This window comes from Lepidothrix coronata, unplaced genomic scaffold (assembly GCF_001604755.1).
Source record: "Lepidothrix coronata isolate B3197 unplaced genomic scaffold, Lepidothrix_coronata-1.0 Scaffold124, whole genome shotgun sequence".
Classification (NCBI taxonomy): Eukaryota; Metazoa; Chordata; class Aves; order Passeriformes; family Pipridae; genus Lepidothrix; species Lepidothrix coronata.
This window is the reverse complement of record NW_016690304.1, coordinates 3,926,802-3,940,882: the sequence shown is the minus strand read 5'-3', so window position 1 is coordinate 3,940,882 and position 14,081 is coordinate 3,926,802. Positions and strand designations below refer to the sequence as shown.

Sequence of the window (14,081 nt, the reverse complement as noted above, 5' to 3'; positions counted from 1 at the left end):
TGGGGACATTCCCAAAGCTGCAGTGATGTGGGCAGTGGGGTGGGGACGTTCCCAGAGCTGCAGTGATGTGGGCAGTGAGGTGGGATGTTCCCAGAGCTGCAGTGATGTGGGCAGTGGGGTGGGTGTACTCCTGTGTCTGTCACCTCCGGCTGTTTGTGTGTGTTTCTGTGCTTGTGTGGGAGCTGTCTATGTCTGAACAGCTAAACAGGATCTCAGTAACATCTTCCTTCTCATATTGTTTTGTTGTTACCATAGTTTGTCTCCCATTATTAATTAATAGATTGACTCTCCTTCAAAGCAGGTCACTGCTTTTTACAAGTACTGAACTGAAAATGGGGACCAAATCCTCTATACAACAACATTTTGTGCTGGAAAGTCATTGGAATGTTTCAGGCACCCGCTTTGGTGCTCCTCAATTAGGGGAGGACTTCATGCATGCTGTACTGTGGGAAATGAGTGTGCATTTATTTCTCTGTGTAATTGCTTTTTGTGTGAGTGAGCTTTGTTAATATCATTGTATCACAAACTTTTCTGGCTTGCCTCAGAAACCTTCCCCAAAAGAGTAAAGAACTATTTCTAAACAAGATCCTCCAGGCCAGACACATTCTGGACAGCTGAGATGATCTGGGAAGTGGTTGTAGCCATTACAGTCACAATAACTCAGATGTCTTATTATTAAATTCTCCATCTCCTTGAATTGCTGATCTTGCTTCTAAGCTTTTTGTGACTGGAACTTCCGAGTCCCTGATGTGAGAAAAGCCTCAACAGCTTCCAGTTATCTTTTTGGTAACTTCCATCAAAATTTCTGACTAAACTTCAAAGCTTCCAGCTGCCTTCTTGGCAGTAGCTTTAGGGAGCTGAGCCAGCACTAGTGCCAGCCCCCTCAGGGTCCACACCTGCCCTCGGGATGGGATGGCTGGTGTGATGCTGCTGGTGCCTCTGCTGCAGGAAGGGAACCTCCTTACAAACCAAAAATAAGGCACAAGTCAGCTGGCAATGCTCAGCTCCTGCTGCTGTAAATAGGCTCAAGCTTTCTGAAGGCTGGCCCTGAAGTGACAGCCTTTCTATTGCCAGAGAGACATGAGAGTCAATAGTAAAGACTAACAGAAGTCCAGAGTAAAGTTTTCATCCTTGTGGAGACCCTAAACACCACCCTGTGTGAGGAGTACCTGCTCTACGTGAAGTTACTGAAGAGAGAAGGGTGTTAGTGAGCATTTAGAGGGTAACAATTCTCTGATATATATTGGCTGTGTGAGCTAAAACTGAGAAGTAATGAATGCTTATCTGGAAAGTACAGCAGAAAATTAAACTTAAAGGGGATTTGGGGAATGCCTGTTGGAAGAAAAAAGTTCAGTTTTATCTATTCAATTTTCTGAAAATAAATGCACCCACACTTCGTATTACTTAGTCTCTTATGCTCTTTTTCATTTCTACTAATTGTGAAAACTGAAAAACAGAAACTAGTTTGCTATCCTTGTTTAGCCAAAAGGACTTCCTAGAGGAAAGAAACGTTAAGAAATGCCTACAGTGCAAAACCAGTAGGATTTCTTGCAAACTAGGATGAGGTTTATCAGACATAGCATAGGTGTGGCCATTTCACCCTTGCAGGGTTTAACAGAGGGCTGGGATTTACCTAAACTCAGAGTTGAACCAGGAGAACTAGATTTGTCTCTGTCAGGAAACAAAATTTGTAATTGAGTCAATAGACACAGTGTGAAATAGCAAAGGGAAGATGCAAAACACAGCAACAGTTTGTGCTAACATTATGTGGAAGGAAGAAGAAAAGCAAGCTGAGAAAAAACCTACCAGATAATGGAAGTACCCAGTCATGATCTTCCTGTTTGCAGTGGGGTAAACTGCAGCTCCTCAGGACAAACATAAAAGTCAGAAGCCCCTGGGGGAGATGAGATCACCCAAAGGTTTGGTACCACACCAAAGCAGCCTCAGTGTATTGAAATAAGGGGTTCTCACATGGAATGCTGAAACATTTCCCTTGTGTCAGTTCAGTGCTAAACAGAAGCTGCAAACTCAAGTGGTCAAGTGGATCAGATGGAGCAATGCATGTTTGGCTGCTTATTGCTGACAACTGGCCCCAGCAAAGGCTGAAATGGTTTCATGAGTGTCAGCAGGCTGCTGTGTTCCTACAGTGTTCACAGTTAACGAGATTATTGGATTGTTGTGTGATGTATTAAAAAAGGTGATGCTGTATCTCCAATAGCGAGATGTTGGGGCAAGTCAGAGATGTGGACAGATAAGATCAGAGTGAACGTATGGGATGCATATGGGGCTGTGTATTTCAGGGATTTTGTCCATTTACTCCACTTCTTGCAGTGAATGGAGATGATTTATTACAGAGTCCAAAAATGCCATTAGTATGCTACATTTGAAATGCATACCCTAATCTTATTTACCACTGTCCTGTGCAAGGAATTTTAATTATTCTCCAAGGTTTAAGGGAAAAATACAGCCAGCAAAAAAAAAAAAAAAGAATGATGCTACAGTAAACTGGCTTTCTCTCAAGTAAGCTTTCATAAGTAACAAAGGGGAAAATGTGGAAATGTGCAAGCAGCATTCATTTTTTTACTGCATTACCTTGTGAAAGCAGTATACAAGAACTATTAATATTTTATTACAGAGATCTGTAGCTGTGTTTGCAGTTGACTGATCTGATTGTATGGTAAGAATTAAGTTGACAAACGAGCACTTCTCAAGTACAGTGCTGGTTTTTTCCTTTCTTTGTTTTCATGACCAGTTGTTAAGCTGTGTCACCTCGGCCACGATGTTGTTAGGCAGGGTTTTCCTTTTCACACTGTGCCTTTCTGGGCACGTGTTGCATGTGGTGAGGTGCTCGGAACTGAGGGAAACCTGCAGCCAGACACAGGTGACCTTGTCTGCTCCACCACTGGCACCCTTCTCAGAAGCAATGACATCTGATGTACTCTCACTGAATACACGGTGGCTTGGTTGCTGTGGGGTTTGTTGGATTTCTTTGGTTTTTTTGGGGATTCATTGATTTTGTTTTGCTTTGTTGTTGGTTTTTTCCCCTTCTCTTGGTTGCTTGTCTTTTTTGCTGTAATGCTCCATAGGCCTGATCCAGCTAAAAATTACCCAAAACAAAAAGTGTGGTTTTTGTCATAATTTATAGAGGATGACCTGTAACCAAAAGATACTGATCCTTGTGTCCAGTTCAGAATTTGCTCACTGCTCACGTGCTGCCACAGAACAGAGGGAGTGTGGGACGTGGAGCTGGCTCTGGGGCAGCCTGGGGACAGAGGTGCTCTTCTGTGTGGGACACCCCTGGGCTCTGGTCTGGCTCTGTGATCCTGCAGATGGAGAGCAGGTTTCTGCATTTGTTTTGTTTGTTTGTTTTTATTCTAAATTTATATGCTCTTAGGATAGATAAGCAGATAAATTCACATGAGTAGCCCTGTCCAAGTCAGTGAGAGCAAGAACTCTTTTGGTGAGACTAGAGCTGTTGTGCGCTGAGAGCAACCACAGTGATGCAATTACAAAATTTTATTGTTAACTGAGTGCACCATATACACTTTCTCATTTTTATTATGTTAATAATTTTCAGTGTTTTGAGCCATCTTCTGTGCAATTGTCTGGTTGCAAAAATTTCCCCAAACAAGCCTTTAATCCTTTTCACTGCTGCCTTCTCGAATCTTTATACAGGAAGAACCACAGTGCCTCCTTTTTTTTTTTTTTTTTTTTTTTAAAGCATTCAATTCCAAGTCCTTGGGATACATTTAATTCTCTGACTCTCTATCTCTGCTTTTCCAAGGAAGGGATGAGAGCACTAGATGGCTGGTTTGAAAAACAGCAGCTGACAACTGCGCTTAGTTTAAGACGGCGTTAAACTATTGTTCCTCATTTATTTGAGTCTGTCAAAGATGCATCTGATATGGAAGACCTAATTCTGGTACAATCCTCTTCTTGTGCAGTTGAGTCTGTGCTGATGCAGAGGCTTTGTCACACACATAAGTTACTCTGATATTAGGAGGAGAAAGTTATTTTGAAAGAAATGCCGGTTAGAAATACTTGTATTAAATCAAGTCCGATTTTTATAAGTTTCAAATGCCAGTTAAAATATCCCAACTCAGCAAAACCTGATATCAGTAGCCAGATAAATGCCTTCTAACTGGCCCAGCTGATGGGAGAGGGGACCCTTTTCATGAATGCAGGTGTCAGATGGTCTCATATTTGCCTTAGAACCCATTTCCTTGGCTATAGGCTCACAGAGGAGAGAAAATAGAGGGTCTGAGAAAAAACAGCAGCAACCTATAGTGCTCACTGTGACCTTGTAAAGCAATTTAGGCCCATATGTGTGAAGAATTTCTACAGCAACTACACACAAATAGGTGCACTGGGGCTGCGGTAGACCCGTGCCTCGTTTTTCCATCTCTAAAATGAGGGAAGTGGTACTTCCTTACCTGTATTTCCACCCTTTCTGGGTGTAGGGAGGTTAAAAACATTAGGGATTGCTAAGTGCCTGAATGCCAAGAATCGTGCCCTCTCTGTGTATCACTGATGTATTTCTAATTCCATAGTTTCAGTTAGTGGGAGTTTCTTCTTTCCGTGTCCCTCTTGGTTCTTGGGCTCCTCATGGAAGGCAGTGGTTAAAGTTCCTGTGACGTGATGTAAAGCAGCCAAGCACCACTGCTGTACTGAGGCAGAACAAAGGCAACTGCTGGCAAAGCTTCAAGGACACCAAGGGCATCTTGTTGCTGAAATCTAATCTAGTGCTGTGACTCTGCTTTCCTCCAGGAAAAGCAGTGGAATGATGGGGGAAGCAGCCTGTGGCTGTCCACTTACCCACCATTACAGAAATGCTGCTTTCTTCTATTTCACTTTCACATTTTGCGATGGATGTTTCACTGTTTACTGCAGGAAATGATCAAAGGTGTGTACAAGAGAGTCTGTGTTAATTACTGGGCAGGAGATGGGTTTTTATGGGCTTTTGGGTCTCTCTAGGAGTAACCTGGAGCATCCATGGCAGGCAGAGGTGGCTTAATGTTGTCAGTAGAGCCTGGAGGCACGTTCCTGCAATGCCATGGGAGTGTGAGCCCACTGCTGGCAGCAGGATGGGGCATCCCTGTTCATTCACTTCATCCCCCATGCATCCAAACAGCACGGCTGAGATGTGTGACTCAGGTTGCACGGGCTCAGAGCCACGGTGTGTGCAGTACTGTGACTACATTTCTTTTTTAGCACATTGCAGCAATATATTGTGCAAGTGAGTTACCAAAATATCCTGGAGCCCACCCACAACTCCTGCTGAGAATGGATTATTTTCATCAATTCTCTTTTTTTTTTTTATCCCACTAAGTCTACTCCTCCACAGTTTAGTGAGGCAGGGATATACTTTCCTGCCCTGACATAGTGCAGCATGGCTCAGGAATATAGAACCAATTTGTCAGTGTGACAATATGAAAACTCCATAGAATTACAAAAATAGTTTTTTTTTTTCTGTGCAAGTGTGTATTATGCTCTTCTCACCTGGATAAATACACACAACTCACATAAATGACCCTCAACATAAAGTGAAAGTGAGTGTTGGTTCCTTTAGGCATGGAATTATTCATTTTTAACTTGGTACTGGTGCATCAAATTGCGTGCAGTTTAAGGGTTGGTAAGTTATTTGTGTTTTTCCTTTAGACTGTAAACGAAACAGTTTTCAGACACTATTAACTCCTTTAAAAAACAATTCTCTCTGAATTTCGTGCTTTTGAAGCACGCCAGAACATTTCTTCTCAGAAGAGACACCATGTAATTCTCACTTATGGAAATGGAATGATATATTGGGAAGCTGTAATAACAGTTGCACAATGTAAACACTGAGGCAGGATTTAATATTTTTCTAGTCTCTCCTCACCTACCAGTGATGATTTCAACCCTTCCCCTTAGGAGCACAAATCATGGTGACCGTGTGACACAATTCCTTTTTGGGACTGCCACACAGAAAGAAATTATCACCTGATGGAGGGGCTCCAGAACTTCTCCAAATCCCAGGACTGTCTAGGCTTAGGTTTTGTTCTGTTACCTCACTTTCTCCTTAGCCACTCTCGATTCATATTGTACTTGTGCATGAATTACATCCAGTTTTCAAAAATATTGACTGCTACAGAAGAGCCCTAGTTAGTAAGCAGAACCACCAGAGCAGAGAGAACTGGGATTTTTCCCCTTCTCTGTAGTGTTGATAAGTTATCGATTCCAATTCCGGCTGTATAAGGTGATTTTCTCTGGGTGTTTTTCATACATCAATCTGAGCTCGGGTCCAGAGGCCAATAATTTCCTGCTTTGCTGCCTGTCAGTGTCAGTAGCCCCAGGGATACAGTTTTTGGGGTAGCTGCTCACAGGGGCCCTGGTGGCAGGTGTGGGGGGGCTGTGCTGTAGGTCCCAGGCTGCTTCCTTCCCTCTGCTCCAATGGTTACAGCTGCAGAGGCCATTCCTACTGCTGCCTGTAAATGCCATCTGACCTCCTCTGCAGGATGGCTGCAAACAGTTTGGGTTTGAGTCTTTTTAAATGGTCCTTTGATTTGCCTAGTGTTTATTTTCCTTCACTGGCAGGGTACCTCATTCCCCTGTGTTGCTCCTCCTGTTGTGACTTCTCAGGACTTGACCCAGAGCAAGAATATTTATTCTCCTCGTACCTTCTGTTCAGATTCTATGAAGCAGAGCTTGCTGCTCGTCCTCAGAGCAGCACAGGGAAAGACTTGCCACAGAAAGCCCTTGTTGGTGTGATGCAAAGCTGGCAGAGCCAGGTGTCCTTTCCTGCTTGCCACTGCTGCTGGCACTGTGAAATGGCCAATCCCCTTTGTGCTCCCACATGGATTGTTGCCAGGCCATTTTGCACTTGTGGAAAGACTCAGATTCAGGATGACTCCACACAGGGCATGCAAAGGCAAGGCAGACCTTCCTGTATCCACTGAAAGATGGAACTACAAAATATCCTAAGCAGAAGAGACGGACTTTCGCATCACCTGTTGTGAAAGTTGTTACCTGCAAAGGTTTTAACTATAATACACACCAGGACTGTGAGTTCCTCTGTAGTGTATGGATAATACCTGGGAGATATCACTGCAATGAATATGAAAGTGCAGCATAGTCCTTGGCCTCTCTGCTGAGCTGCTGAATTTTTAGTGCCACAGCTGACAGTGATAGTAAAAATAGTGGGTTTGTGCCACTGACAGTGACAGTGATTTCTCATACCCTGGATTCAGTAAAAACCTGATACTTCGTTCACTGATGCAGTTAATATTTTCTCAGTCCACGACAACATTCAGAATCTGGCTCCTCTGAATTAGAAACTGAACTGTTTCAGCAGCAAATTTTACTAGGCAGCCATCCAGTTGACCTAAACCATTTTTAACATGGTGATTTAGAGGCAAGAGGCACTTCTGTGTACTTTGCTGTATCCTGAATCATCTGTGCTTGTTCTCCTCATAGTTGAACTATGTCATTTGAGTAGAAGTACTATAGCTGAAGCATTTACACTCGGCTCCAAAAGCCCTTTGAATATTCTTACAAGAAAAGGTTGCTTTATAGGAAGATAGAGCACAAATTATTACCAGTCTGGAGCTGACATGGAGATTTGGCACTCCATCTGGAGTGCTTCCTTTCAAGAGGTATTTCTATAAATTCTGCCCTGGTCCTGATGTACAGACAGTCTCTGTTGTCAGTCTCAAACCATAGGCTTGTCAGGCGTGATAAAGGCAAAGGAATATATACAGTATGCGTTGGCTGATTGCACATTGTCTGCAGCTGTATAATTTTCCTACACTGTTATTGCTTTCAGGTGATTTATTTGTGCAATTTCTTGGGGCAAGTCATCTGCAGGTTTCAAAATGCATAGTGTTATGATCTTGGGGATTTATTCTCACTGTGTAAACGGGGACTCTCAGTGTCATCTATGAAACTGCACTAAGATAGTGTGGAGAAGTAATCAAGACCACTTTTAGAACATGGACCTCAGCAGAATGACTGGAGGTTTATATTAACATGCCTGGTGTATAAAATGTGACTGGAGAGCAGCTGATAGTCTATCTAAGAAGAGGTACAGCTTTTGGATAAAAATTATTGAACATAAGGGGCAATGAACAGAAGGTTTTAGACGTGTAGCGTGTAGAATTTACCATATCTCTTGAAAATAGATGTCTTGTTTTCATGCTAAGTACTGTCTTTTTCATCTTCTACAGGAAATACTTCAACTCTCATGGAAATAAGTAGGGAAGGTAATCGTAGTTTCTTAGTCATTTTTGCCCTCAGAGGAAGGAGACCAGCTTTTCTTTGAAGACTATTTGTACTGTAATTGAACCAGGGTAATTACTATGCAAACAATACCTACTTTTCTCATAGCTTCAGGAAATTTATGATCTCATTATTTGTTTGCTTGTTTGTTTCCCACTGCCTGCAAATCACTGGCTAGATAAAGATTAGTCTGGTGAACCCTTTGATAGTTTGGGCAATACATTTCATATGCAGAGTGATGAAGTCCTGGCTGCAGGAAAGGGTGGACAGTTTAAGATGCCAGCTTGTTGTTCTCTGATAATTTGTTATTCCTTGGCTGGGACAAATAAGCACCTTTCTGGCTGATGTGGAGGAACAGGCCATGTGGCTCAAGCTCTCCAGTTGGCTGGAAGAAACCATAAGGAATTTGCTGTATTAATCAGTATTTTCTTTATGCTGAATTTGCATGTGCTGCTGTTGAAATCTTTCCTTTGTGACTTGCTGTCTGGCTTTGGTGTATTGAACAAACCCCACAAATTCAATAGGCTTCTCCCAGGCTATGGGATGGAAATCACTTCTAGATATAAAAAAACTCCAATGCCTAGTGTGGAGAAAAAAAATTTCTTTCCGTTTGCAGAGCAGGTGTAGAGGAAAAGACAGTGAAATTACCAGGGTAACATGGATACATTAGAAAAGCTTCATTCTTTTTCAGTCCATAGCCTAGGAACGTGGTGCTGTGATATGAGGAAGCAACTGTTTGTAGTTTTACCAAATGGTGGTTTGAGTTTTTGTTTCTCCCTACTCCAGCCTTGAGCTCTGCCCTTGAGCTGCCCACAAGGCTGTTGTGGGGGGCAACTCCTGTCTCCATGTTCCTTCTGAGGAACAAACTCCACATCAAACCTGCTGGAGCTGTGGCAGATGACCTTCCCTCACTGCTGCCTTTCTTTTAAGATGGACAGCATGGCTGGAGTGCTTGTTTTCCAGCTGACACAGCATGTTTTATTTACTGCAGGAAGCAGAAATACCTGTGTCTCTTTTGGTCCGACTACCTCAAATTGTGTTCCCCCCTGCTTTTGTGTTATTGGTTTGTTGGTCATGAAAGTGCAACCTCCTACTGTTTTGTCTTTGTTGGTCTATAGATTACTGAATATTGCCACGTTTCATGAATTCACAGCCAGGCAGTTGAAGTTGTAGCAAGCAGGTGTTCTGCACTTTTGTATCCTTTAGTGTAAAGATTGTATTTTCTGCTGACTGTAAAAAATGATAGAGATTTTTTGGATGCTGAATATGTGACTGTTTTGATCCAGGTAGTGAATTCAAATGGGAATATTCTGTTTATAAAGGAATTAATGCCAAAGTACCAGCACTGGAACCCAGTTTGGGATCATGGTAAAACTGCAGAAACTGCCCCTAAGAGAGCTCTGACACTGTCAGAGTAACAGAGAATAGCAGAAAATAAACCAAGTCCAAATAACTAACATTTAGGCTTATGTAAATAAGCCTACTTCTCTTTATCAGATCTGTCACTATCTTTTTCAGTCCTCCATGTTTCTGAGATGGTATAAAAAAATTAGATGAACAGAAGAAATAGCTTTGTAAAACCTGAGGATGTGAATATCCTTTAGTTTTGTATTACTATCTGCACAAGGCTTTTCTGCTCCCTAGTGTCCCCACAGATACTTTCTCAGCTGAGACCCTCTCACTAACCCCCATGAAAGGCTGAGGCCTCGAACTCCAGTGTCCAGAGCAACCCAGAAGTCTTTCAAATGATGGGGAAAATGCATTGCTCTTCATTAGTATCTTAGTGTGGAGCATGTGCTTGTGAGTGCAGCTTGGATATGGGGTGTCCTACAGCTCTGTGCCTCTGTGTGTTCTCTGACCCTCTCTGATTTCTGCACTTGATACCCCCCTCAGTTTTCCCAAGGTGAGTAATTGCTTTCCCTTACACATTCCCAAGTGTGCTGATCCCCCAACTCAGCTTGTCTGTAGCGAATGGGTATTTGTGGGAGACAAAGCAAATGCCATCCTCTATGATGTGTACACTACAGAGAGGGAGAAAAAAAATCAGTATTTGCCTATTTGTATTACTCTGTATGAACTGATACCACAGCCTTCTCGACCAGCTCAAGTTCCACCTCAGAGAGCTTATAAACTGTCTGCATTAAACTTATTTGCAGGTGACTTGGTCCTTCCCCAGGGACCTAGTTTGGTCCTTGCTGAACAACAGACAGTTGCAGAGAACTCAGCATTTTCCTAGACTGAGTTCCTAAGTATCTACCTGCACCACCAGAAACTTCCCTCGTCTTTACTTTAGCAACTCTAAGCTTACTTTTTGAGTGACTAAAAAACCCACTTTAGCACATTTTATGTTCTTCCCAGTCCTTCAGGCTTATCCCTTAGCAATTCCTTCCAAACCTTTTTTCTTAAGAAGTATAATTTTGCAGGCTCCTCACAGAAAATGTGATCTCATTGTAATCTCCTATACCTTAAAATAAACCAGCCACCCTTCAGTCCATTTCTCTCACAATCCAGTCATCTTTCATCCTAAAGCTTAATGAACCGCTTTCTACTGTTTTAATGTAGATACTTTCCAGTTCATCCTTATTTCTGGACTGAAACACCTTCAGAAGTGTCAAACCTTTGCCAGAGATGTAACTACATTTACTTTTTTTCCTGTGATGTGCTATCTCTGGAAGTCTCTTATATGGACTCGGATTCAGGGACCTTTCTACACCTAGCAAATGCAAGCTAAGGTGGTAGCATTTTGGACAATTTTTTGTGGAAATTTGATTAACAAAATTTAGTCATTTGCTGTTTTCTAGTGACCTAAAGATCACTTTCTCTCTCATTTTTTTTTCTTTTCCAGGCACTGAAGACAAGATCACCCAGTGTCTTTGCCATAGCCCGGCCTGCAAATGTGAGTGTTGTTTCAGCATGTCCCTCATCCTCACATCCTAATTCCAGGGCAGCTATACTTTGCTCTTCTGTTTTGTGCAGCAGCATCTCTGTGTCTGCACAACTGAAATTCTATCCCAGCTTTCACCCCCTCACGTCTGGAGTTACTTAGGAGGACACTCACACTCTATTTCTATTTGTTCAAAATGCTGCTAGTGATACTCATTGCTTGCCTTGTAATTTAAGCACTTTATCACTCTTCTTGCATCTCTTTGCTGACTTGCTTTCATCCCCTCTATCCACTGTCATTCCGCATTTTTAAGGCCCTTCCAAGCCTGCCCAGCGAGGCTGTGAAGCTGTTAACTCTTGTTTCTGCCCTGAGGATGGTGCCAGTCATTCTCATTCTCCTGCTTCACCTTTTCTTATGTTCTTTACCAGGGATGAGCAAAGTTCCTTGTAACCCCAGCAGGGCAGCTCCATGGGGTGCCTCCTAGGCTGGCCTTGAAATTCCCTTAGCAGTGCTGCCTGGGTGCCAGTAGGCACGCAGTGTGTCACCTTGGCCTGGCTTGTGTCTGTGCTGATGTCCTCTGAGATGTAGGATTTCAGAGGGGACATCACCCTAAAACCAAGCCCTGGTAGCAATGTACTGCTATAATATGACCAACACAGTTTGCTTGGGAAGATTCTGGGTTATCTATATCACATCAGCTCCTCCTATACCAATTGTTTAGGATAAAAGTATCTACGTTTTATAAATGTAATTCTATAAATCAAATTGTTTTCACAGATCACGCTTTCCTTTTATTGCTCTTTGTTATTTGGGGGCATATGGTAGCTTTCTGTAAAATGTTGCCTTAATTGCCTTCTGGATATACCCTATAAATCCTGACAAATGCTTTTAAAAGCGAAAACCAAGACATGTTTTTCTTCTATCAGAGCTTGCTCAACAAACCGCTTGTACCTTTTCCGTGGGGCCTTGCAAAATGCTGTTATGTCACGAAGAATAATGCTCTTTAATTTATGAACCATTAATATTTATTGCACATGCAATGGCTGGCATTTTGTGTGAGAGAGCTGGACAGCAGCTATTAAAATTGGAAAGAGGTTATATATTAACCAGGGCTACTCGGATAATTCACATGGGGTAATTTTTGATTAATTTATTTCTTTCTGTTGACAAATTTCCTGGTAGTGACCAACAAGGTGGGTTTTTTAAACTTATCTGCTAGCTCATAATGAATTGCTCAGTAACTACTACGAACAATTCAACTCCTTTGTTATTTGGGTTTTATAAGCGTGTTGAAGAAGACTTTGCTTATCTTGTTACACAGTTAAGGAGCTGGATCTCAGTCTCTCTTCTGAGTTGGGATCTGCTTGTTTCCCACAAAGATCAGGACTGGGGGCTCCTTACTCTGTGTTTTGTACAGGGGCATCCAGAGACCCCAGTGTGTGATGCTGCTGCCCCAAACCACACCCCCAATTCCACAGTGTGAGGAATTTGGAAAGCCTTGTAGCAGTGTTGAGCTTTGCAGTGAATCTCCCTGCAAACTGTGTTGGAATACTGGCCCAAGAGAGGGCTCTGGTGCCACAGTATCATCTTTTGAAAAGAACATGATTAATTTTGGGGTATAAGTTGGATAGATCTGCAGGTTATTTGTAGAACAAGTTGCCTGAAAATTACTTGTAACAAGGTTTTAAAATTCAGGTTATGTTGGTTTCTCCTGATACAAGTCTGCTCTTCTCAGTTCCTGATGGGGAATAATGTTATTTTCTTGAATCAGGTTTTGGTTACAATGTAAGTTTTATTTCCCTAAGTATTTTATGTGACTCACTTTAGAATTAGCTGCTTCAGAGAAGTTTCCAGATGATAGATTACTTTGGGAGATGCTTACAGAAACGTGTGAGTATGACTGATAGCCATCAACATGGAACAGGTGGGAATTCTGAACAGTTTGATTAATGTTTTGGGGGTTGTTTTTTATTATTTTTTTTAAATGTTGTGATACTTGCACCTGTAGCAGAGTGGAGTCTGTGACTGTATCACTGAAGAGATTGATAGAGGAATCTTATGCCTAACACACTGATACAAATACAAATTTGATTCCCATACAAATTGGAAACCTGGAAAGCAGCAATATTGCAGCCCATTAAGAGACACAGCAGTGCACTAGTCAGAACTGAAGTGATGCAGTGATACAATTCTGGCTGATACTGATGTAAGAACACAGAGATAATAGAAGTTTTCACTATGTGCCTGTGTTATGCAGAGGGATTAATTGTGATTAGATCTAGGGTATTATTTTGATGAATTATTCCCAGTAAGATATTCACAGAACAAGAGAGACTTCAAGACTGGTGAAGCACAACAATCCTATTAGCTGGTTTGAGAAGATCCCATTCAGCTTTGTCTTCTAAATACAGTCACTGGAGTCTAGGAGGGTGGGAATGGCTGCTCAGGCCGTGTCCAGATGACAGGCAGGAAGCAGTCCTGTTGGGAAGGGGACAGGCTGCCCAAAGGACTGTCCTCTGGTTCCTCAGTGCCTGTGTCCCATTAGGCTCAGTTCTTGCCTGTGGGAAGCCTGGCGCAAATGTCTAAAAGTGTGTAGGGGAAGCTTGTAAGTACAAACAAGGGAGCAGATTTAACTGGTTTCCAGATTGCAAATCTACAATCTTGCAAAAACGCTTCTTAAATGCGTTGTGACTTTTGCCTCAGTAAGGGCAGCCAGAAAGTGTCTGTTTTGCAGTTTTTGTTGCAGTGCACTGGGACTGGAAAAGATTCAGGGAAAACCTGGAATTGCTAGCATTAGTCAGCTTCCAGCACGTGTGGCAGACCAGTCCCTCACTTGCATTTTGGATTTGCACAGAGATGGCAGTAGCTACCAACCCTTGCATAGTGTCTGTGATATATAAATGATTGTGATTCATGAAACAAATGGGTGATTACATCAAAATAAAAC

At 42.3% G+C, this 14,081-nt stretch overlaps 1 long non-coding RNA gene across 2 annotated transcripts in view; it reads left to right on the top strand.

The window, feature by feature from the left end:
• LOC108502791 overlaps window positions 1-14,081 on the top strand; it is a 142,947-nt gene that overhangs the window by 18,059 nt on the left and 110,807 nt on the right. For both annotated transcript variants that reach the window (XR_001876625.1, XR_001876624.1), the window contains exon 6: window positions 11,096-11,146. This is a non-coding gene — a long non-coding RNA (uncharacterized LOC108502791). The remainder of the gene's footprint in view (window positions 1-11,095; window positions 11,147-14,081) is intronic.